Here is a 22,130-nt window from a genome sequence, read left to right as displayed (position 1 = left end):
TTATTAGTAACGTGTTTGGGTCGTAAAGCAGAGTGGCGCAGCGGAAGCGTGCTGGGCCCATAACCCAGAGGTCGATGGATCGAAACCATCCTCTGCTAGTTTCAGCTTTTTCTGAACTACTAGAAAATGCCCTGAAAATAAATGTGAAAACCGTTTCCGTGATTTCTTGTGTTTGCCAAAGTAACCATGTTATTGTCTCCAGTTTTCATGACAGCGTTCATTGTCTTGTGATGCTGTGAAAGTGCTGAATTAAGAGAGCAGGAGTGGAAGCCCAGATCTAGTTATGCTTCCTTCTACTCATAATTCAGAAAGCACTGTTTGTAAGAAATTGAGGCCATGTAGTTAAAGTGACAAACTAAAAATCTCCTGGGCCATGCCTGCGCAGATTCTTTGCAACTACTAGAGTTTTAATCTTTGGAGTAAATAAGTAACAGTTTGAGACTGCAGAGTTTGGTGACCTTAATTGTACGCTGACCTGAGAAGACCACTTCGGCCGCTACTGTAAATGTGTCTCTACCCTCTACCTTCCTTTTCAACCTCTAACAGAACTATTCTCTATGCTTATTTTTAAAATATATGTGTGGACTGTTTTATATATTTTTCCTCTCTCAGAAAGTATTCCTATTCAGATATTTATGTTACATACTGTACTAGGACCTAAGAACACTCATTAAGTAGCCTACAGCGTAGACATGCTTTTAAAACAATATGTAACTATGTATAGTACACGTATGTACAGTACAGATATTTCTTTAAAAGAGTGTACACTAAGTGCAACGGGGGAAAGGGAAAATGATGTTTCCAGTAGCCCTATGACCACCCAGTAGTTGGTGATTCGCTGAAAGGATTCACATGAATCAAGATATATCCAAGGTTAAGATTTATTACAGCAAAGAAAAAAGTGTAGACACAAAAAGGAAAAGATATACACAAGCAAGTACTAGAGAAGCCTTCCTTGTCCTCCATCTTCAAGGATGACACGGTCTCTCTTGCTTGAGTGGAAAAGTCATGAAAAGAAAGACACCAGTCATGCTCAAAAACCATTTTGGCTGAATTTCCAGGCCAATAATTTTCTCATAGATAAGATAGTCTCCAACAAGGCTGTGTGTATATATGTATGTATGTATGTATATATATATATGCAACGTTTTGGCATCCTTTATGTGCCATATACTCCCTGCATGGAGTACCCAAGACCGAAATAATTATCAGTTCTTATCTTTCACAAGATGGTACTCCTTGGCCCCAAATAACCCCTGTAATCTCGAATTTCCATTTTTCTAAAGACAGGGCGCGGGTGGCGCGGGGACCATTTGCCTTTTTGCCATTATGCAGCTTTCACGATTCAGGAGGAGACAGAAAATTTAAGTGTCTCAGGAGCTACATTCCCTAGGAGACCACGTGGCCTAACGGATAAGGCGTCTGACTTCGGATCAGAAGATTGAGGGTTCGAATCCCTTCGTGGTTAGTTTTGACTTTCCTGTAATAGAATTTAATAGCCATATCTCCTGGATAGGCAATCGAAAACCCTGTGTTTACTGTGTCTCGAACCATTTTCTTTCTGCCCTATTTTTAAGAGATTATTCTCAAAAGCCTTCGGAGAACCAGAGTGAAGAGTGGCTGGAAATCAAAACACTAACAAAGCTTCCAGTAATTTGGGGGCCCTCACGTTCTCCCTAAATTTGGATTTGAGCTCCTGAGTTTCATCTTCACAGACTCAGCCTGTCCTTGAAAAGGAAATTCCGATGTGTAAGTGGAGCTCTCTCCAACTGAGCCCCCAGTTGGTAGCACAGGGGGGAAACCTGTTGCCTCTCCTTTCCCATGACTTCGTCCAAAGCCACAACCTCTTCTCTGTTAGTCCTCAGTTCTGGCTGCTGGAATCTGTCACTGGTTTCCACTCTTCTCCTGTCTTTTCCATCTGAACTTCTTTTTTTTTCCTTTGGTTTTATTGCCATCAAAAGGATGAGAACAGCTTTTATTCAAACCGAAATTACAGAACAAAATATTAAGGTCATTAAAAGAGCTGGACTGTTTGCAAAGTGTATGCAAATAGGAAGGCAGAGAAGATAACCACACAAAATATACAAAAACTTTTTTCTGTACCTAAATAACTGAATTTAATAATAAGTTAGGATGAAGAAAACTTAATTTCCAATGTTGAGTTCTTAGTGAAACATATGATGTTCCCAGATTCAAGTCATATGGAGGCTTAGCTCTTTTCTACTAAACATACTCCTCTTTCTCTGTTTTTTGGAAACAATAGAAGAGATTAGCACATTTAAAATTATCTTTTGCGTGGGACTCTTTTCGACCCTATGGACTGTAGCCCACCAGGTTCCTCTGTCCATGGGATTCTCCAGGCAAAAATACTATGGGTTGCCATCTTCCCAACCCAGGGAGGCAGCCTGTGTCTCCCTCTGTTACATTGCACCAGGTGAGCGGGGGTTTCTTACCCACTGAGAAGCCCCAAATAATCCTTTAATGTATATTAAAAGAAGTGACAAATACCCTAGGTATATTCTGCCTGGACAAAGTTTTTTTTTCTCCCATGTCAATATCATGCACACACATATACATACACACATATATAGTATCCTGTTATTTCAGGATTATCTGTTGAATGTTTACAGTGTGCAAAGTTGAGGAGACAAGGATCTAAAAGGGTGGTACCCCTACAACCTTATTTTCAAACAAGGTAACATAGGGATGGAGAGGCAAGAGGGTTAAGACTGACTGCTCAGATATCCAATATCTGTGATTATTTATTCGAGAAAATTCAAAGATATAAAAAAAAATACCAATTCCTCAAGACTCCACTTTGGCCTCCAATCTGAATCACGGTTTCCTCGGTTTTTATTTTCCAAATAAAATGGGTTATAGTTTGTGAGCCGTCTTTGAACCACATGTACCACATAAGCCATATCTTATAAAATTCAAAAACAGATTTTACTGCAAAATTTGTACTTCATAGGTCTCATTCCTCACGAGCCTTTGGAAGATCTGCTGACCTATGACCAGTGTACTTTAGAAGAATTTTCCAAGTTTCAAAATTGATAATCCCAGTCACTGGATTTGAGCACGTTCAGTTCAGTTCAGTCACTCAGTCATGTCTGACTCTGCGACCCCATGAATCGCAGCGCGCTAGGCCTCCCTGTCCATCACCAACTCCCAGAGTTCACTCAGACTCATGTCCATCGAGTCAGTGATGCCATCAGCCATCTCATCCTCTGTTGTCCCCTTCTCCTCCTGCCCCAAGTCCCTCCCAGCATCAGAGTCTTTTCCAATGAGTCAACTCTTCACATGAGGTGGCCAAAGTATTGGAGTTTCAGCTATAGCATCATTCCTTCCAAAGAAATCCCAGGGCTGATCTCCTTCAGAATGGACTGGTTGGATCTCCTTGCAGTCCAAGGGACTCTGAAGAGTCTTAGAAAGACCTTATCATCTCCTGATCTAAAAGACCTTGGTTCCCAAGAACCTTAGTAAAAAAAAAAAAAAAAAAAGTATGATTTTTTTTTTTTTTAAACAAGCAATTTGTCTGGTCTCTACCTCGGTTTTCTCATCCGTAAAAGAGACAGGTGATGGGAGGGAGGATTTTCCAAAAGATCATCTTTATGGTCCCTTCAAATTTTGTTATTCCACACCATGTGCTCAGCCCTTTGCTATAGTTTGCCTGTAAGGTGAAAGAAAAGAGGGGGAACAGATGAGATTTTATGGGATTTTGGGCTAAAATTAAGATATAAGTGGCAGAAGATGATCAAAGAAGGAAGGAAACAGAGCCTGGAACTCCTGAAAAGATCTTTGACTAAATTCATTCATACAAAACACAAAGAGGAGAATGATGCTTTCATTTGAGAATTCACAGAAAAGGTACATTTGATGTGCCTCTTGCAAAAAGATTTTGCCACCAAGGAGTAAGTGACTTTACAGGCAGAAGTGACTGCATGAGCAAAAGCAGAGCATGTGAACAGTTTCTGCTCCTGAAAGCAGGGACCAGGATTCAGATAAAGCTAGAGTCTGACGAAGAGATTGGGGGCCACCGCAGGGCGGGTAGGGAGTGATGAGGTGTAAGGAGAGAGTGCCTTGGACCTGGAAACGTGCTGCCTGGGATTTAAAAGGCAAATATATATACAAAAACTGCCGAGACAAGGAACCATGGCTGGAGAGCGGTTGGGAGCAGTGAATGAAGAGAATGACCCGTGGTTCTCAGCCCATCAGAATCACCTGTGGTGCCTGCAACCACAGAAACGTCACCCTCAGGTTTACTGATTCAGCTGTGTGAAGGTGTGGCGGAAACGAGGACATTTTGAGAAAACTCCCTGGGAGTGTGTAATTTGCTTCACTGTTTGGAACGCAGGCAGGAAGGAGGCGGCCAGCGGGTTGGGCAGGGTGTTAACAGACAACGGAACTCAAAAGGCCCGGAATCAGTTTTTGACTCCGGTGGAGAAGCAGTAGAATCAGTGAGCACACCTGAGCCTGAGCAAAGGCAGCAGTTTCTTAACTCTCTCATCCACGCGACGGATTTCCTAATCTCTCTATAAAAGGGGTTAAAAACATGCGTTATTGATAGTGAAAGTTACACAGTTCGTCCGTAACGGTTTTATACCTTGTTCACAGGGCACTAAAACCTCACTCCCACACTACAGCGGGAGAGGACAGGACGACGAGGATGGGATTCGAACCCACGCGTGCAGAGCACAATGGATTAGCAGTCCATCGCCTTAACCACTCGGCCACCTCGTCACCTGCGTGACTCTCTTCCGATAAAATTATATTTCTCTACACAACAGAGTTCTATTTGTGAAATTACATTATTATTATTTTTTTAACTTATGAGGAAAATGTCTTTTCTCCCTATAAATGGCCCTCTTGCTTTGATAAAGGAAAAAAAAATAAAAGACCACACTCCAAGCACTAAAGAAGAGTGTGAAGGATCCTCAAAAGGCTTAAACTAGGTCTATTTTATGATCCAACAATCCCAGTTTTAGTTATTTATCCAAAAGAAATGAAAACAGAATATCAAAAATATATCTGCACTCCTATGTTTATTACAACACTGTTTACAATAGTCAAGATATGGGAAAAAATTGTCAGGAAATGAATAAAGAAAATGCAGGGTGTGTGTGTGTGTGTGTGTAATGGAATGTTATTCAGCCACAAGAAAGAAGGAAACTCTGCCATTCAAGACAACATGGACCTTGAGGGTGTTATGCTAAGTGAGATAAGACATATAAAGAAAGACAAATACTGTATGATATCACTCATAATATGTAAGAATACGTTACCTTACATGGTAAAAGAGATTTTGCAGATATGATTAAGTTGAGGATTTCAAGATGGAAGAGTATCCTGGATTATCCAAGTGGACCCAAAGGAGGATCAGATTCAATAGTAGGAAATGTGAATGCAGAACCAAGAAGCAATGCATGGAAGAGGCCATTAAAATTGAAAAAAGCCAGGAAATATTCTTGAAGTCTCTTGAAATATTCTTCATTGAAGTCTCCAGAAGAAACATAGCCATTCTGAAACCTTGATTTTAGACTTCTGAACTCCAAAACTGTAAGAAAGTAAATTTGTCTTGTTTTAAGTAACTAAATTTGTGGTCAATTACTACAGCAGCAATAGGAAATTAATACAGAGGTTCTAAAGCACTTCCATGACTGGGGCTTAATAAGCAGGAAGAACTTTGCAGAACTTTTTCTAGAATGCAAGAGGCACACATTTGTGGGGACTCTTATTTTGCTGTCATTGAGAGTACTGGAGGATACATGCTCAAACTGTGGTGAGAAAGTCAACAGAAGGAATTTAGAGTCCCACTGACAGCTGATATTGTTGTACTCAGAGACCAGAGGGTTAACCACTTTACCATGGGACCTTGATATAAGTAACCTTCACAGGAAGATTTGTATCCTGGTCAGTTGATCTTTCAAAGGCTTCAGCATAGATTCAGTGGGAACATTAAGAGACAGTGGAGACTTTACACTGTCCTGTAAAGAGACAGTGGAGACTCTCAGATGACCGATAGCTTAGAATCTTATTCTATGTTTTGGACATTTTCTGGTCTGTGTGCAGAGTTTTGCAGCCTACAGAGCATTTGCCTGAGCTCCGAAGGAGAAAAGGATCACAGGTGGGGCCTGTCTTCTGGGACTGCTATAAAGGCCTCTGATATATGAACTCTTAATCACTCAAGTAGGTAGTTCACTTACAGATCTGACCCACTTCATAGGAGTCCCAGAAGAAAGTAAGGGAGAATGCTTCTCCGGAGGATGCCTGAGTGGGAAGGTTATGCCCGGAAACCGATGTGTACATTATCAATTTGAGGCAAACCGAGAGAAAATTGGCTGGTCACCAAAACTAATGAAGGTCCCACCGAGATTTGAACTCGGATCGCTGGATTCAAAGTCCAGAGTGCTAACCATTACACCATGGGGCCACTACAACCTACTCTCTCCTGGAAGATTTCTGAATATTCATTGAAGAGCCTGTGCTCTTCAGGACTTCGAGAACTATAATTTTTTATCTTAAAAATATATATAAAGAATCAGTTGTATCCCAGTCAGCAAAGGATCCGAGTGAAATACAACGACCAAGGCTCACAGGCACTACGAATTTCTCAGGACCCAGTTCATATTAAAAACTGATGGAACTCGGACCCAGAACTGAGGTCAGGGGTATAAAACGCGAATAGTCAAGCAGACAGCAATCTAAATTACTAGAATCTGAGGGGATTCTGTAGTCCAGAGAAGGAAATGGAGAAGACAACAGATGGGAAATCTCAGATGAATAGATGAAGAAAGTTGTTCGGCAGAACATTGCCTCCTTGCTGACGGGGATGGGGTGTCTAGTCGCGCAAGTGCTTAGATGTCTGGCCTCCTGGAGATACCACAGTGATTGAAGAGACGGGGAGGGAAGGCACCAAAAGTCAGGTCCCACCGAGATTTGAACTCGGATCGCTGGATTCAAAGTCCAGAGTGCTAACCATTACACCATGGGGCCACCGTATGTTCTTTAAGGCGAGCAGTTAGAAACGTGGCTGCAGTGTGTCATATGCACTTTATTCTGATGATTTCGGTCTTGTATGAATGAAGGCCTCATTATCAGTGCTCCACAATGCGAAAAGCGTACAGCTCACTTTGCTTCCAGTTATTCTCAGAGTCCACGTAGGGTTTGAGTATCTGCCTTCCTTGCAAAATCAAAACTGCACTTAACTGAATTTCTGACCTGGGCCATGAATGTCTATATATGGTGTCTACACTTAAAAATTCCATAGGACACGTGTGAATATAGAAGAAGAAGAAAAACGTTCAAGATAAGATAGGAAATTATTGGTAATTTTGAGATTAAGGAAAAACTTTGGAGTATTTTTACAAACTTCTTTTTGCTTATCCGCAATTCCAAATGGATCAATTGCAAGTTTAATACAAGTTGAATTTTTGTTATATTCATTCTTATTTCTGTCGTATATACCGTGTGCGTATGTCTTAGAAAGAGTTTTAGCAAGCGAAACAATTTTTGGTATGTTTGGGGTTTTTTGGTTTTTTTTTTAATAAAATTTAGCCAAAATCTGAAAACAGTTTTGAATATTCTTCAACTGATACTTACTCCCTACAATATGGCCTCCTAAATGGAATGATAAGAGGGCTCCAGAAGGAAATGTTGGAAATTTCTGTTTGAAATACTGGTTCTGAAACGTCAAAATATTCACGAGTAAAATAGTGATGCCTTGATATACCCAAATTCTTGGAAGTTCATTAAGGGGAAAACGAGGCAAGTGAGGATCGAAAGTCAGACCTAAACTGAATTTAAGTTGGGGAGATAGTAATTCAAAATGAATTAATGCCTGAGCTTAACATATATGTGTGTGTGTGTGTGTGTGTGTGTGTATTTATAATGGTCTCAGAAATCCCTAGCGTTTACCAAAGTAAATTTCAAAGATTTTCTCTACAGACAGTTATACTAGGGGACTAAAATTTCCTCCATCCAATTTTATGGAGAAAGATAATAATAATCAGGGAAACAGTGTATTTCGTGTCAAGTTTCCACAGTTAGTACTTGGACCTGGAGAGGAGGAGAGAGAAAAAAAAAAAAAAAAGCGACTACGTAGCCGGCAGGATTCGAACCTGCGCGGGGAGACCCCAATGGATTTCAAGTCCATCGCCTTAACCACTCGGCCACGACTACAGAACTGATAAGATTGTCTAGATATTTTCCCATGAGGAATATCTTGCCTGTTACAAATGTCCTTTCATTTTAACAGCTGTTCTGGAATGCCTGTCATCATGATAAAAATATCAACAATTTGAAGATGAGATGTTGGTTACAGATCTTATCACAAAATGTAACCTTTGTCTGACTTACAAAATACCAGAGATCTTACGAAGGTCACATTCCAATCCCTACGATGTGTAGTGGTCCCCAAATCTGAAAGATTAAATTCCAGCAGATTTCTCGGACATAAAGAATAAGATTTACCTCCGTTAAAATGGGAAAGAGGTATTTCTAACAAGCAACTTTAGGGATTCTTACACATCCAGAGCTAGTACAGAAGCTAGATGTGATAGTCTGTTGTAAAAGCATTCAGTCCCTTCTAAGATCAGGTTTCAATCAACAAAAAGACACCGCAAATAGCAGAGGATGGTTTCGATCCATCGACCTCTGGGTTATGGGCCCAGCACGCTTCCGCTGCGCCACTCTGCTAACACGTGTTCTTTGTTTTTTAATTTATTTTCAAGGGGATACATTTTGGCACTTTTTTAGATCTAAAATATTATGAATATCTTTCTAAAGCTGCTTCGAAGAGTAGGAATATTGCATATATGTCTGTACGTGGCCACATTCCACCTCCAAATACCACTTACTCACAAATCACCTTCTAAAGACTACTGTCAATTGAGGTTTTTTTGGTTGTTGGAAAACCAAATGCATGCCAATAGGTATAATTTATAAAATTGAAATTGTGAATTTACAAAGGTGAAATTGTAAATTACCAGTAAATCACCAGAAGTGCACTTACCTTAAAATACTTCTTGTTTGCGGCTTTTGGGGAAAACGTAATCTTGATGCATTGGCCGGGAATCGAACCCGGGCCTCCCGCGTGGCAGGCGAGAATTCTACCACTGAACCACCAATGCCTCGACGAGTTCACCGTTCTTTATTTGTGTCCAAATAATTATCTTATTCCTAAATTCTGGGGCAAATAATAAGGGTGCGTATTTTTTCCCCAGAATGTTCCTAAATCCCGTCAAATAACAGATTACATCTAAATATTCTGGGAAAACCTGTGAACTAGAAGGAAACTGACACTGCTGATATGTGACTTGGAGTCTTTTGAAAATGAAAAATACCTATAAACACCCGACATATAAAAATGTTTTTCTCCATCCCTTCCTCAATTTATATCTTTAATGAAAACACTTTCTGAAAGTTTCTTATTAAGGCTGAAAGCCAGTTCGTATACTTACTAGGCCAACGTGCTCAATTCAAGTTTGAAGCACCAAGTTGCTTCATTTTGGAAAAAAAGACCTTCTATTGTCATTCTGTTTATGGAGACCCAAGTTTGGCAGGGAGGATATTGTCAACGGAAGCAGGATAAAAAAGAAAATAATAAAGGAAAAAATAATTCTCCCACTTCCTTCTCCTTACTTGCTCCTGGATACAGCTTGCCGAGGTCACTGTGGCGCTTTGGAAGCAAAAGACAAATGGGGCCTAGAAACAAATCCTGTGTTTCAGGACTTTTCAGCTGGTTTGGAGGAAAAAAACAACACAGAGAAAACCACTGATAATCAATGAAAACAATCTCTACTGAAATGACTCTTGAGTGTGGGCTTTAGGGAAGTAGCAGAATCTGACAGCCTGGATTATTAAAGCATGTGAAAGCCCAGGAACTTTTTTTCACTCTAGAAATCTCTTCACTTCTTCTTCAGAATAGAGAAATTGCAATATTTAATAGGCGGCTATGATTAGGATGCTTTGAAGGGGAAGAATGGCAAAAAGCCTTTTAGTAAATTGAGAGGTTATTAATGTTGATCTTAAAGGAAAAATCTGGGCCATAAATTAGGTTCTTCCAAATCCTAGCAACAGAATAATATATAACTGGACAGTATGAGAGATATAAATAAATTCAGCCAAGTTTCCTAATTTGTTTATTCATATGTAAATAGAGCCCAACAGAGTTGAATGTAAGTCATTCAACTTACATTCCTCTAGGGGTTGTAAAAATAAAATAAAATGATGCATATTGAAGCCTTGAAAAATAGTATAAAACTATCAGATAAATATTAGCCACTGATATTTATTTCATGGAACTTTTTAATGAACCACTGGGAGTCAGAAGTTGTATCTTCTATTATAAACAGAAATCTTTAGTGTAATGCACATAGTTGGTGCTCACATTAGTTGTACTGAATTGATTACATACTGTAGGCTATTTTAGAACAAATATCTAAAAGTATGTTCTTTGTTATAAAAGAAATCTTTACAATGTGCACTCTTTTTCCTCAGATTTCATTTGGTTTAGATGCTAATTCGTATCCAAGTCTTGGGACCCCACGGACTGTAGCCTAGCAGGCTACTCTGTCCATGGGATTCTCCAGGCAGGAATACTGGAGTTTCCTTCTCCAGAGAATCTTCCCCACCCAGGGATCAAGTCCAGGTCTCCTGCATTGGAGGCAGGTTCTTTACCAACTTAGCTACAAGGGAAGCCCTTGCTATTTCCTCAGAACGTCACCAGTAACCTTATTGAAAAACAAAGCTGAGTTTATTGGACAAGAGAAAACATTATGTCAGGAATCTCAATAGTGACTCAGAGTGAGAAGGTACAGTTGAGCTGTTTAGTGAGATTTTCAAAATCTGAATTTTTGGTGAGTAAGGATTGGATAAGGATCGTAATATATATAAGCATTGCTAGACACAGGAGATGATTTTGAGATAAAATGTACTCATTGTCTACTGCTGTGTAACAAATTACCCTAAAACTTAGTGGCTTAAAACAACAAACATTTACTATCTCATATTTTCTGTGGATCTGGAATTCAGGAGTGGCTTACCCAGGTTGGAGTCTCTTCAGTTCAGTTCAGTTCAGTCGCTCAGTCGTGTCTGATTCTCTGCGACCTCATGAATTGCAGCATGCCAGGCCTCCCTGCCCATCACCAACTCCCGGAGTTCACCCAAACTCATGTCCATCAAATCGGTGATGCCATCCAGCCATCTCATCCTCTGTCATCCCCTTCTCCTCCTGCCCCCAATCCCTCCCAGCATCAGTCTTTTCCAATGAGTCAACTCTTCACATGAGGTGGCCAAAGTATGGGAGTTTCAGCTTTAACATCAGTCCTTCCAAAGAACACCCAGGACTGATCTCCTTTAGAATGGACTGGTTGGATCTCCTTGTAGTCCAAGGGACTCTCAAGAGTCTTCTCCAACACCACAGTTCAAAAGCATCAATTCTCCGGCACTCAGCTTTCTTCACAGTCCAACTCTCACATCCATACATGACCACAGGAAAAACCATAGCCCTGACTAGACAGACCTTTGTTGGCAAAGTAATGTCTCTGCTTTTGAATATGCTATCTAGGTTGGTCATAACTTTCCTTCCAAGGAGTAAGCGTCTTTTAGTTTCATGGCTGCAATCACCATCTGCAGTGATTTTGGAGCCCTAAAAAATAAAGTCTGACACTGTTTCCACTGTTTCCCCATCTATTTCCCATGAAGTGATGGGGCCAGATGCCATGATCTTCGTTTTCTGAATGTTGAGCTTTAAGCCAACTTTTTCACTCTCCTCTTTCACTTTCATCAAGAAGCTTTTTAGTCTCTTCAGTTCAGTTCAGTTCAGTCACTTAGTCGTGTCCGACTCTTTGCGACCCCATGAATCGCAGCACGCCAGGCCTCCCTGTCCATCACCAACTCCCGGAGTTCACTCAGACTCATGTCCATCGAGTCAGTGATGCCATCCTGCCATCTCATCCTCTGTCGTCCCCTTCTCCTCCTGACCCCAATCCCTCCCAGCATCAGAGTCTTTTCCAATGAGTCAACTCTTCGCATCAGGTGGCCAAAGTACTGGAGTTTCAGCTTTAGCATCATTCCTTCCAAAGAAATCCCAGGGCTGATCTCCTTCAGAATGGACTGGTTGGATGTCTTTGCAGTCCAAGGGACTCTCAAGAGTCTTCTCCAACACCACAGTTCAAAAGAATCAATTATTCGGCGCTCAGCCTTCTTCACAGTCCAACTCTCACATCCATACATGACCACAGGAAAAACCATAGCTTTGACTAGACAGACCTTTGTTGGCAAAGTAATGTCTCTGCTTAATGTCAATATGCTATCTAGGTTGGTCATAACTTTTAGTCTCTTACAAGGTAGCCAACAGGATGTCGACAAGAGTTACAGACATCTACTTACTTGGTGCTGGAGTATATACCTCTTCCCCTCTTCCTCCCCCTCCTCTTCCTCTGCCATCTTCTCTCCCCTAACCCCCTTCTCCTTCTCCTCCACCTCCTTCATCATTTCCATCCATTTACTTACTCTTCGGTATTCTTGAAAAGCAAAATAAAAATCATAAGCTTAATGCTTTAAGTTGATCTACATTCTCTTTACTTCTATTTGCCAGATGATCTTCAATAATTTCTGGGAAGAGGTTCCTCTTCAACAGATTACGTGAGTCAAACACAAACTGGCCAGCAACTTTATGAAAGCTCCCTTTCTCCAAAATTTGACCCCGACGTGATTTGAACACGCAACCTTCTGATCTGGAGTCAGACGCGCTACCGTTGCGCCACGAGGTCACGAGTGAAAGGTAGACTCTATTCTAAATTAGGATTTAAATAATGCCTTCTCCTCGTCCCCAGGTCCTAAAGATTTATCTTTCTATTGGTAAACTTGATTATATTTCTCCCCGCTATTCACAGCTTCACTAATACTTGGTAGAGAAAGATAAGAAAGATTAAATATTAACTCAAAAGCCCCAGTGCTCCGCATAGGGGAAACTCATTGGTTTCTCACTTCCCACCTGTCGAAACTTCGCTGTCTTGAGAATAACTGTGTACGTACTCAGCTTAGATCCACAATGAAACAGGATTAAGAATTGCCACTATTTTCGAACAACCAGTTTTCCTATAAATTCACTAGACCTCAGTTCAGTTCACTCGCTCAGTCCTGTCCAACTCTTTGCGACCCCATGGACAGCACGCCAGGCCTCCCTGTCCATCACCAACTCCCAGAGTTTACTCAAACTCATGTCCATTGAGTCGGTGATGCCCTCCAACCATCTCATCCTCTGTCGTCCCCTTCTCCTCCTGCCTTCAATCTTTCCCAGCATCAGGGTCTTTCTTCTCAAAAAGATTCCCAGCCTTCCCTGCCCTGCGGTGTCCAATCCTTGACCCTGCACCCGCCACCCTGTCCCATACACCCCTCCTACCTCAGCGCCAAAAAGCTGCTTTATCCTCAAAAGTGTAGCCTAGATGGCTTGTCTTCCTGACACCCTCACTTCTCACTGGAATTCCGAGAGCCTTCTGCTCTCTATACTGTACACTTGCCATTCAGTTCACAACAACTCAGAGCAAATCGCTAGTATCTACTGAGTTCTTAGCATTTTCTACCAGTTCTGTGTTATTAGAGCCTCTTCTAGCCAGTGATTCTTAAAAAGTGCTCACGGACTAGGAGCATTTGCATCAGCTGTGAACCTGTTAGCGAAGCAAGTCCTTGGCCACGCCCCAGGCCTACAAAATCAGGTCTGGAGGCGGACCCCAGCAGCCTTTGTTTTAACAAAACCCCCCTGATCGTGATAAAGGGAATAGCTTGAGAAACACTGCCCTAGCCTAGAAACTCTATACTTTGCTCACTCAAAATAATAATAATTTTCCGTTTTCTTCCAGGATGGTGGACAGGCAAGGTGATATTAGTTTGTTGCTACAGCAAAGTACCACAGATTGGATGGCTTAAGCAACGATTTATCTTCTCACAGTTCTGAAAGCTAGAAATTCAAGAACAACCCTGTCAATGGGTTTATAGACGGCAGTTCTTCTCCTTGGGTCTTCACATGGTCTTTCCTCTGTGTGTTTGTGTCCTGGTCTTTTTACAATAAGGACACCAGTCATTGTATCAGGGCTTACCCATACGACCTTTTTTACTTTAGCTACTTTTTTAAAAGCCCTGTCTCCAAACAAAGTCATATCTGAGGTATTGAGGTGTTAGAGCTTCGACATATGAGGCGCGGGTGGGAGTAGGGGAAGCAGACAGGAGGACACAATTCAGCTCCTAATAGCCAGTTTCCAGGTGAAGCTGCTGCTGACAATTCCTGAGCCTGGCAAGGGGCGTGACGACGGAAGTTCTGTGGTGTGTATCCGATCGCCTCTTCACTTTTCCTACACGAAGTGTTTAGAATTCAGCTTTCTAGGGTCTGACAAGTCAACAAAGTATCACACTTCAATCTGCTTTCCAGATGCCAAGTTTGTTACTGTTGCCTCCTCTCCCGAAATTTTGATTCTATTTGAATTTAGGTTTGAGGGCTGTTTTGAGTGGGATTTCTGGAGTGCACAAAAGCGAATTCTTGTCTTTCACCCACAGTCTTTACCTGAAAGCCCCCCGCAAGGCAGCGGTGGTCCCCTGAGTAAATAAAGCAATCCAGCTCTATACCTCTCCTTCAGCTCTCAGCTCAAGCATTCCTTCCCTACTGTGGCCTTTCTCCCAGATTCTCATCAAAAGATAAAAAGCACTCTATTATTAGCTATTGTAGGATCATCTTGTTTTAACTTTACAGTATTTTTAACCCTCGGGTTCAACCTATTTCCCCAACTAGATGGTAGGATTTTTGAGGAGCTGGAAATGTCCTTGTTTGCAATAATACTCTCACTATGTTACAATTATGGGCTTCCCATGGGGTCGCTAAGAGTCGGACACGACTGAGCGACTTCACTTTCACTTTTCACTTTCATGCTTTGGAGAAGGAAATGGCAACCCACTCCAGTGTTCTTGCCTGGAGAATCCCAGGGACGGAGGACCCTGGTGGGCTGCCGTCTATGGGGTCACACAGAGTCGGACACAACTGTAGCGACTTAGCAGCAGCAGCAGTTGGTGGCTCAGCTGTAAAGAATCCGCCTGCCGATGCAAGAGAACAGTAGTAACACATGCTACGAAGATAGTTGAGATTGTTTTCTTTCAATGAATTATCCAAACACGGGAGCATGGACACGGCCGGACCACGTGGCCTAATGGATAAGGCGTCTGACTTCGGATCAGAAGATTGAGGGTTCGAATCCCTTCGTGGTTGCTAGGTGTTTAAATTATTACTACTCAGGAACTGTGAACTTTTATAACGATCATTCTTAAAAATCCAATTTTCTTGGTTAAAGTCCGTAATCAGAAATCTCCTTTTCTCCTTAATAGTTTTATCCTCCATGCATTTCTGCTCAACACCTTTTCCTTTGCTTTATGTTTCTTTTTACCCATACAATGTTTGTTCCTCTATCCACAATATCTATCATCAGTTAGTTCTCCCGGTCTGCTCTTCTCAAAATTTGGTCCTCGAACCAATGCCAACATCGAGGAGCTTTCTAGAAATGCAAACTTTCCCAGCTTGTCCTGGTTCCCTCTCAGCACTATACTTGAGCTATAAAATTAGAATTTTGGGAGTGGGGCTCAGGAATCTGATAACAATTATTGAATCTGGGTGGTGGGTATATAGATAATTCCCGATTCTTTCAACTTTTTTAAATGTTTGAAATTTTTTACAGTAAAAGTTTAATTAAAGAAAAAAAAAGAGGGGTAGGGGGGATTGACAGAAGCTGTTCTGTTTAAACAAAAGCCCTGGGAGAAGAGCACAGGGCTCCTAGGATACAAGACAGAGGGTCAGCATCAAGAAACCAGCATTGTGCGAGGTAGAGCAGATCCTTTCTTGCCTGGGGAATCCAGGCTCCCTAGACAGAGTGGTCAGAAAAAAAGCTGAGAAAATTAGACAGATGCCCGTGATGAGGGACTCCTACACACTTGTGATATTCCCTGAAGGCCACAAAGTAACTTTAAAGACTTTAAAGTAAAAAAAAAAAAAAAGACTTTAAAGTAGAGGAGAGACCCAATCTAATTTGCATTCTCAGATTAACACATCAGTTAGTGCTTACATAGCCCTGCCTACATAATCTGCTCTAAACTACGTCTCCAAGGTGTTATCTCTCACTGCTCTCCCTCCTTCTCCCCCTCCAAAAAAGCAACATTCCAGCCAGACAACACTTTCTTTTATTTATCTCATATTCCACAAGATTTAAGTCTAGAACACTGCTCCCATCTCCAATTTGGCTCACTTTCACACATCCTTCAGATCTAAGTTTAAACATGATTCACTCCACATATATTTGAGTATCCATTTGGCCAGCGATAAGGTATAATTGGAACAGTTCTTCATGAAACTTGGTGTTTAATGAGTGACTCTCCAGGCAACCACCTAAGATATTCATGATTGGGATCTACATTCTTCCCGTGGGCTACTAAGGCACCCTGGATCTCTCACTTATCAAACTCAGTGGTGAATATTCATTTTTGTAATTGTTCACTCTGAAAATTTCTCAAAACAGTAGCCATATTTTTATGTCTCTCCACTGAACGAGCAGCACCTAGCAAAGTGTTTGTCCTGTGATTGTGCCCAGAATACAATTTTTGAAACAATGAAGAAATGAATGAATCTCTTTAGGGACAATGGACCAGAAAAATTCCAAGAAATTGTTGCAGTTAAGCCTATGAGAAACTGTTGGAACCTGATCTTAGAAAATGGATTTGACACTTGGGAGGAAAAGTCAGATTGAGAAACAGTTCCAAGGTTGAACCAAAGACCTGGAAACCTGTGGCCTCTGGAGAGGGAGTTAGAGAACAGATAGATATAAGGGGAGTTCTAAGTCTTTGGTTTTGGTACCTGGGTGCTCCTGTCAAACAAAAATCTAGGTTGTCGGAGAAGACCCAACTTTAGAAGGAAAAACTGGAGCTTTCATTTGGGGATGTATTGCTTTTGAGATGCACATGGACATGCAACAAGAAGTAACTAGGACAACTGTATTTTCTGGAGCCCAGACATGAGGTCTGAGCTGCAGGAGGTAATTTTCAACCTATCAGCACATAAGCAGTGGTTTATCAATCATGCCCTGTCCTCCTTCTGTTCATGAAATGGAGTTGTTGATGAAATACAGAAATCTTCTACTTGTACACTAACACACCCACATGCATGCACATACAGTTAAGATTGTGGTAATGGTTGGGTAGTTTCAGAAAAGTGAAGATCCTGGGGTTCTGGTCTTGTTTTGGAGGTGGTCTCTGCAAATATTTTTAAACTTTATCCAGAGTATTAGATACTCTGTGAGAAAATAGTCCCATGCCATACAGTGGATTTGATTCTCAGAAATATTTTCATATTACTATTTTATTCAAAAATATTCTACCTACTGCTTTAAAATATTTTGAGCTTTACAAAGAGATGGGAGATGGGGCTTCATGGGAAATATTTTGATAGATCCTCATTCTTGAACTTAAAAATAACAGTTACAAAAGCTGCTGACATTTGTTGAGCCCTTACTATATTTAAGGCACTAGATTAAATGTCTAAAGACATAGAGTGTCTGTAAGGAAAAGCTGTGCCAGATTATTTATTGAGCATTAATTTCCTACTCCAGCAGAAATAAGAGGATTTTTTTTTAACTGTTGCAATATATGGCGATTTGCTTTCTAGAAAAAGACCATTCTCAGTTTACTACATGCTGGAAATAAAGTTGGTTGACTCCTCTTCGATTTTATCAACTATTAATGGAACTTATCATCTTTTGTTTTGCCCTTTTTAATGACTAAATACTGAAGTTGCTTAAAATAAATGATATATAGTAACATGGAGAACATTGAAGAAGACTATGTATATACGTAGTCGTGGCCGAGTGGTTAAGGCGATGGACTAGAAATCCATTGGGGTCTCCCCGCGCAGGTTCGAATCCTGCCGACTACGAGTTGGTTTTTACTCTTTTTTAGCATAATAAAATTTCTGCCTGGTCGGATTTACCTTCAATTGCAAGGTATTTTTTTAAAAATATTAAACACTCTCTCAGACCTTTTACAAATCACATCAAAACAGAGTTCTCATAGACCATGAAGGAGTCATATTTTATGAGTTAGAAAAAAGAACCAGTAAGACTTTGTTCTATTTCAGTTCTGAGCTTTCTCAGCTTCTCAAACCGAAAGGAAAGATTTCACACATTCATATTTAAAGCAACAGTGATACCACAATTTCCCTTTTTCTAAAACTGTAAGTCCCTTTCAACTCGCGGGTGGGCCAGTGGCGCAATGGATAACGCGTCTGACTACGGATCAGAAGATTCCAGGTTCGACTCCTGGCTGGCTCGGCGTTTTTTATAACGCCCTTTCTGTAAATTCCACAAATTCCTGTCTTCTCCAGGCCTCCGTGTTAAGCTTTTCTAATTTTCTATTTATTTTACAATATCACTCCATACAAAATGACAAAAGTGTTAATACACAGGCTTTAGCTATGGCTCGCTATTCTTCTTTTACATACATAAATTTTCTTTAAATCACATCATTAAATTGTTTTTCAGACTGACGGAAACTCACTTAGGTGTATGAGGGAAACATAAAAGAGGGAACACCTTTCAAATGCATCATTCTCAAAGAGTTAAGATTGAAAGTCTCACAAAGAGAAGATTTCTTGATAGCAATTTTTTCTTCTCTCTTTTTTTTAAGATTTAGTTTTTTTAGAGCAATTAGTAGTTCACAGCAAAATTGAGAGGAAGGTGCACACACCTTCTCACACATGTATAGTCTCCCCCATCGTCAACAGAGTACACTTGTTGGAAATGATGAGTCTATTATGGACTGAAGTCCATAGGTTTCATTACAATTGGCCCTTGATGTTGTGCATTCTAAAGGTTTAAACAAATGTAGAATCATAAAGGAAATCTACCCTGAATATTTATTGGAAGGACTGATGCTGAAGCTGAGCTCCAACACTTTGGCCACCTGATGCAAAGGGCTGACTCATTGGAAAAGACCCTAATTCTGGGAAAGATTGAGGGCAGGAGGAGAAGGGGACGACAGAGAATGAGATGGTTGGATGGCATCACCGACTCAATGGACATGAGTTTGAGCAAACCCTGGGAGATAGCGAAGGACAAGGAAGCAGGCATACTACAGTCGGTGCGTGCGTGCGTGCTTAGTCGCTTCAGTCGTATTTGACTGTCCGCCGGGCTCCTCTCTCCAAGGGATTCTCCAGGCAAGAATACAGGAGTGGGTTGGGGTTTCCTTCTCCAATTCTGACCATGTGGTTGCAAAAAGTCCGACATGACTGAATGACTGAACAACAGAAAGGCATGTATCTATCCATTGTTACAGCATCTCGCAGAGGATTTTCACTGCCTGAAAAATCCTCTCTGCTTGGCCTATTCATCCTTCCTCTTACCAACCCCTGGAAACCAATGATGATTTTACTGTTTCTGTAGTTTTGCCTTTTCTAGGATGTCATATATTGGAATGATATGGTATGTACAGCCTTTCAGATTGGCTTATTTCAGTTAGTAATATGCATTTAAGGTTTCTCCATGTCTTCTCATGGCTTAATAGCTTATTTCTTCTTAAGGCTGAATAATATTCCATTATCTGCATGTACCACAGTTTATGCATTCACCTACTGAAAGGCATTTTGGTTGCTTCCAAGATTTGGCAATTAAGAATAAACCTGTTATAAACAATCGTGTACAGGCTTTTGTGTGGACAAAAGTTTCAACTCCTTTGGGCAATTTAACAAGGAGGGCAATTGCTGGATCATATGAACTGGCAAACTGTCTTCCACAGTGGCTGTACCACTTCGCATTCCAACTAGCACTGAATGACAGTCCTTGTTACTCCATCTCCTCTCCAGCATTTGATGTTCAGTGTCCTGGATTATTTTGGCCACTTGATATGAAGAGCTGACTCATTGGAAAAGACCCTGAAGCAGGGAAAGTTTGAGAGCAGGAGGAGAAGGGGACGACAGAGAATGAGATGGTTGGATAGCATCACCCACTCAATGGACATGAGTTTGAGCAAACTCCAGGAGATAGCGAAGGACAGGGAACCCTGGAGTACTGCGATCCATGGGGTCGCAAAGAGTCGGATACGACTGATTGACTGAAAAACAACAACAATAGGTGTGTAGTGGTATCTCACAGTTACTTTGTTCTCAATACATATGCTTTTTATGTGCTTAAATAGTGGGCCAAACACCTCACTAAAGGAGATATACAATGCCAAATTTTCTTAATTAAACTCTCTTCTCTACTCTCAAAGTTCTCTTCAGGACGAAAAAAAGATTGTCTTAGCAGAGGATGGTTTCGATCCATCGACCTCTGGGTTATGGGCCCAGCACGCTCCCGCTGCGCCACTCTGCTGCAATGAACTGTACTCTCACACTTAGTATTCAGCTTTCCACAGACTTGTTTTTTTCAACTCTATAGAGCTGAGCATTTTCTTGAACTGTTTTTCTCTGTTTCTGTCTCTCTTTCTCTTTCCTCCAGAGCAGTAATCTCTGTTTTATAACGTGATGGCCAAGGGCCTAAACTAACTGCTAAGAAAAGTGTTAATAAGAAATAGAGAAGGACTATTTTGGATACTCTTCCTCTATGCACAAAGGCATGCTTAGATGCAATGTCTGTTCCCGTGTGCTATGTGAACATGTACATTACATCTATAACAAAATATCTGCTGATGTTCCATATGTCATGTTTTAAAGCCATTCTAAGTTATACAAAGTAACAGGTTCTGATTAAATAAGCCTGCTTTCCTTTTCTTCTGCGCTGTTAATGTAATGGTTCACAATCTCTTGGAGGGTGCTCAAGTCCCAGGTAAGAAAAAAAATACACAGTCCTGTACATTTTTTAAAAAACAGAGTTTTAAGGAGTTCTTAGAACTTCTAGCCCAGAGGACTACTTCTTCTGATGTAATGGTTCATTTCCTCTAGTCTCAATTTGGCAAACCAAACAAAAAAAATATGTTCAGGTTTTCTGCATCTGGAAATGTACTGACTTCCTTCTTGGATTGTTGGAGTAGGGAGCCAATTGCAGAGAGCCAATTGCAGAGAGCCAAGATTCTGCTTGCTGTGTAACCTTTCTGGCAAGGAAAAGCTGATACAGGTGTGAAGCAGGAAATGTCAGAAGATGTGGGAAGCTTCTGACCGTTGGAGAGAGAGATGTGGATAAGGAAATGGGTCAGGGAGCACAGAAGTGAGCGTGGAGAGATGGCTGGGAGTTGGCAAAGACTGAAATTCAGAACGTTTGCAATAAAAGAAAAATGTCTTTCGCAGAAACGAATAAAAATGTCTTTATGGACCCAGAAATAAACCCCCCAAGCACAGTTATAGTGTACACCTGCCTGTTTACCTACTTTGTAAAGGGCAGCGTTAAGGGCAGCTAGCGTTGGAGAAAACATCTTTTTTCCCTCCAAGTTTCAGACCAGTGCATCCCATAGACAGTAAAATGACTGACCCCGACGTGATTTGAACACGCAACCTTCTGATCTGGAGTCAGACGCGCTACCGTTGCGCCACGAGGTCCTGCGGGGGCCCCTTCCTCCTTTACTTGTCAACCTCATCTATGAAATTAATTATCGGTACTCAGAGAAGACCATGCAGCTGGATACAAAATAATGCCTGGTGGTCTCCTGGATTAAAACAGCTAGTCCATTCAATCACTTACTGATTCTCTGCCTCCGAAAATGCTTCTATTTCCATTGCTTCCTATTCTATTTCTTTCCTTTTCTTACCTAATTTTCTCCATATATGTCAAAAATAGACATTCGGGGTTCGTTTTGTTTTCGTTTCTGTCTTTTTAGAAATAATAGACATTCGGTTTAAAGTCGGGAGTTCTGAGTTGGAGTAAGAGTAACAAAGAGTGCCCTCCCCTCATTCCTTAGCCCTCCCCCTAATCAGGGACGATGATCAGGGTTTTGAATTTGTTACCAAAGTTGATGGTAGTTGCTAACCACATACTAGTGTTTCGAGGAAACGAATTTAGCCGGGGCCGGCCTGTTTAACTGTGCAGCTCCTATCTGCGAAATAACATCGTCTTCTTACACCCACTCTTGTGCTTCGTTGAAATGATCAATTTCACATTGCAAGAGTTCTTCCGAAT

The 22,130-nt window shown here is 41.1% G+C and overlaps 14 non-coding genes across 14 annotated transcripts; 5 read left to right on the top strand and 9 right to left on the bottom strand.

The window, feature by feature from the left end:
• The first annotated feature begins 26 nt into the window (after positions 1-26).
• TRNAM-CAU lies at positions 27-98 on the top strand. Its single transcript has one exon. It is a non-coding gene; the product is annotated as a tRNA-Met (tRNA).
• Positions 99-1,395: 1,297 nt separating this feature from the next.
• Positions 1,396-1,468, top strand: TRNAR-UCG. The gene has a single exon. It is a non-coding gene; the product is annotated as a tRNA-Arg (tRNA).
• A 3,190-nt stretch (positions 1,469-4,658) lies between these two features.
• Positions 4,659-4,740, bottom strand: TRNAS-GCU. The gene has a single exon. It is a non-coding gene; the product is annotated as a tRNA-Ser (tRNA).
• Positions 4,741-6,358: 1,618 nt separating this feature from the next.
• Positions 6,359-6,430, bottom strand: TRNAQ-UUG. Its single transcript has one exon. It is a non-coding gene; the product is annotated as a tRNA-Gln (tRNA).
• A 491-nt stretch (positions 6,431-6,921) lies between these two features.
• On the bottom strand, positions 6,922-6,993 carry TRNAQ-UUG. Its single transcript has one exon. It is a non-coding gene; the product is annotated as a tRNA-Gln (tRNA).
• A 1,103-nt stretch (positions 6,994-8,096) lies between these two features.
• Positions 8,097-8,178, bottom strand: TRNAS-UGA. The gene has a single exon. It is a non-coding gene; the product is annotated as a tRNA-Ser (tRNA).
• A 444-nt stretch (positions 8,179-8,622) lies between these two features.
• On the bottom strand, positions 8,623-8,694 carry TRNAM-CAU. The gene has a single exon. It is a non-coding gene; the product is annotated as a tRNA-Met (tRNA).
• A 363-nt stretch (positions 8,695-9,057) lies between these two features.
• On the bottom strand, positions 9,058-9,128 carry TRNAG-GCC. The gene has a single exon. It is a non-coding gene; the product is annotated as a tRNA-Gly (tRNA).
• A 3,573-nt stretch (positions 9,129-12,701) lies between these two features.
• TRNAW-CCA lies at positions 12,702-12,773 on the bottom strand. Its single transcript has one exon. It is a non-coding gene; the product is annotated as a tRNA-Trp (tRNA).
• Positions 12,774-15,183: 2,410 nt separating this feature from the next.
• On the top strand, positions 15,184-15,256 carry TRNAR-UCG. The gene has a single exon. It is a non-coding gene; the product is annotated as a tRNA-Arg (tRNA).
• Positions 15,257-17,880: 2,624 nt separating this feature from the next.
• TRNAS-AGA lies at positions 17,881-17,962 on the top strand. Its single transcript has one exon. It is a non-coding gene; the product is annotated as a tRNA-Ser (tRNA).
• A 321-nt stretch (positions 17,963-18,283) lies between these two features.
• Positions 18,284-18,356, top strand: TRNAR-ACG. The gene has a single exon. It is a non-coding gene; the product is annotated as a tRNA-Arg (tRNA).
• A 1,965-nt stretch (positions 18,357-20,321) lies between these two features.
• Positions 20,322-20,393, bottom strand: TRNAM-CAU. Its single transcript has one exon. It is a non-coding gene; the product is annotated as a tRNA-Met (tRNA).
• Positions 20,394-21,481: 1,088 nt separating this feature from the next.
• On the bottom strand, positions 21,482-21,553 carry TRNAW-CCA. The gene has a single exon. It is a non-coding gene; the product is annotated as a tRNA-Trp (tRNA).
• Between the last annotated feature and the right edge of the window lie 577 nt (positions 21,554-22,130).

Source organism: Bos indicus x Bos taurus, chromosome 23 (assembly GCF_003369695.1).
Source record: "Bos indicus x Bos taurus breed Angus x Brahman F1 hybrid chromosome 23, Bos_hybrid_MaternalHap_v2.0, whole genome shotgun sequence".
NCBI lineage: Eukaryota > Metazoa > Chordata > Mammalia > Artiodactyla > Bovidae > Bos > Bos indicus x Bos taurus.
The sequence above is the reverse complement of the archived record's forward strand: the minus strand, read 5'-3'. Positions and strand labels throughout refer to the sequence as shown.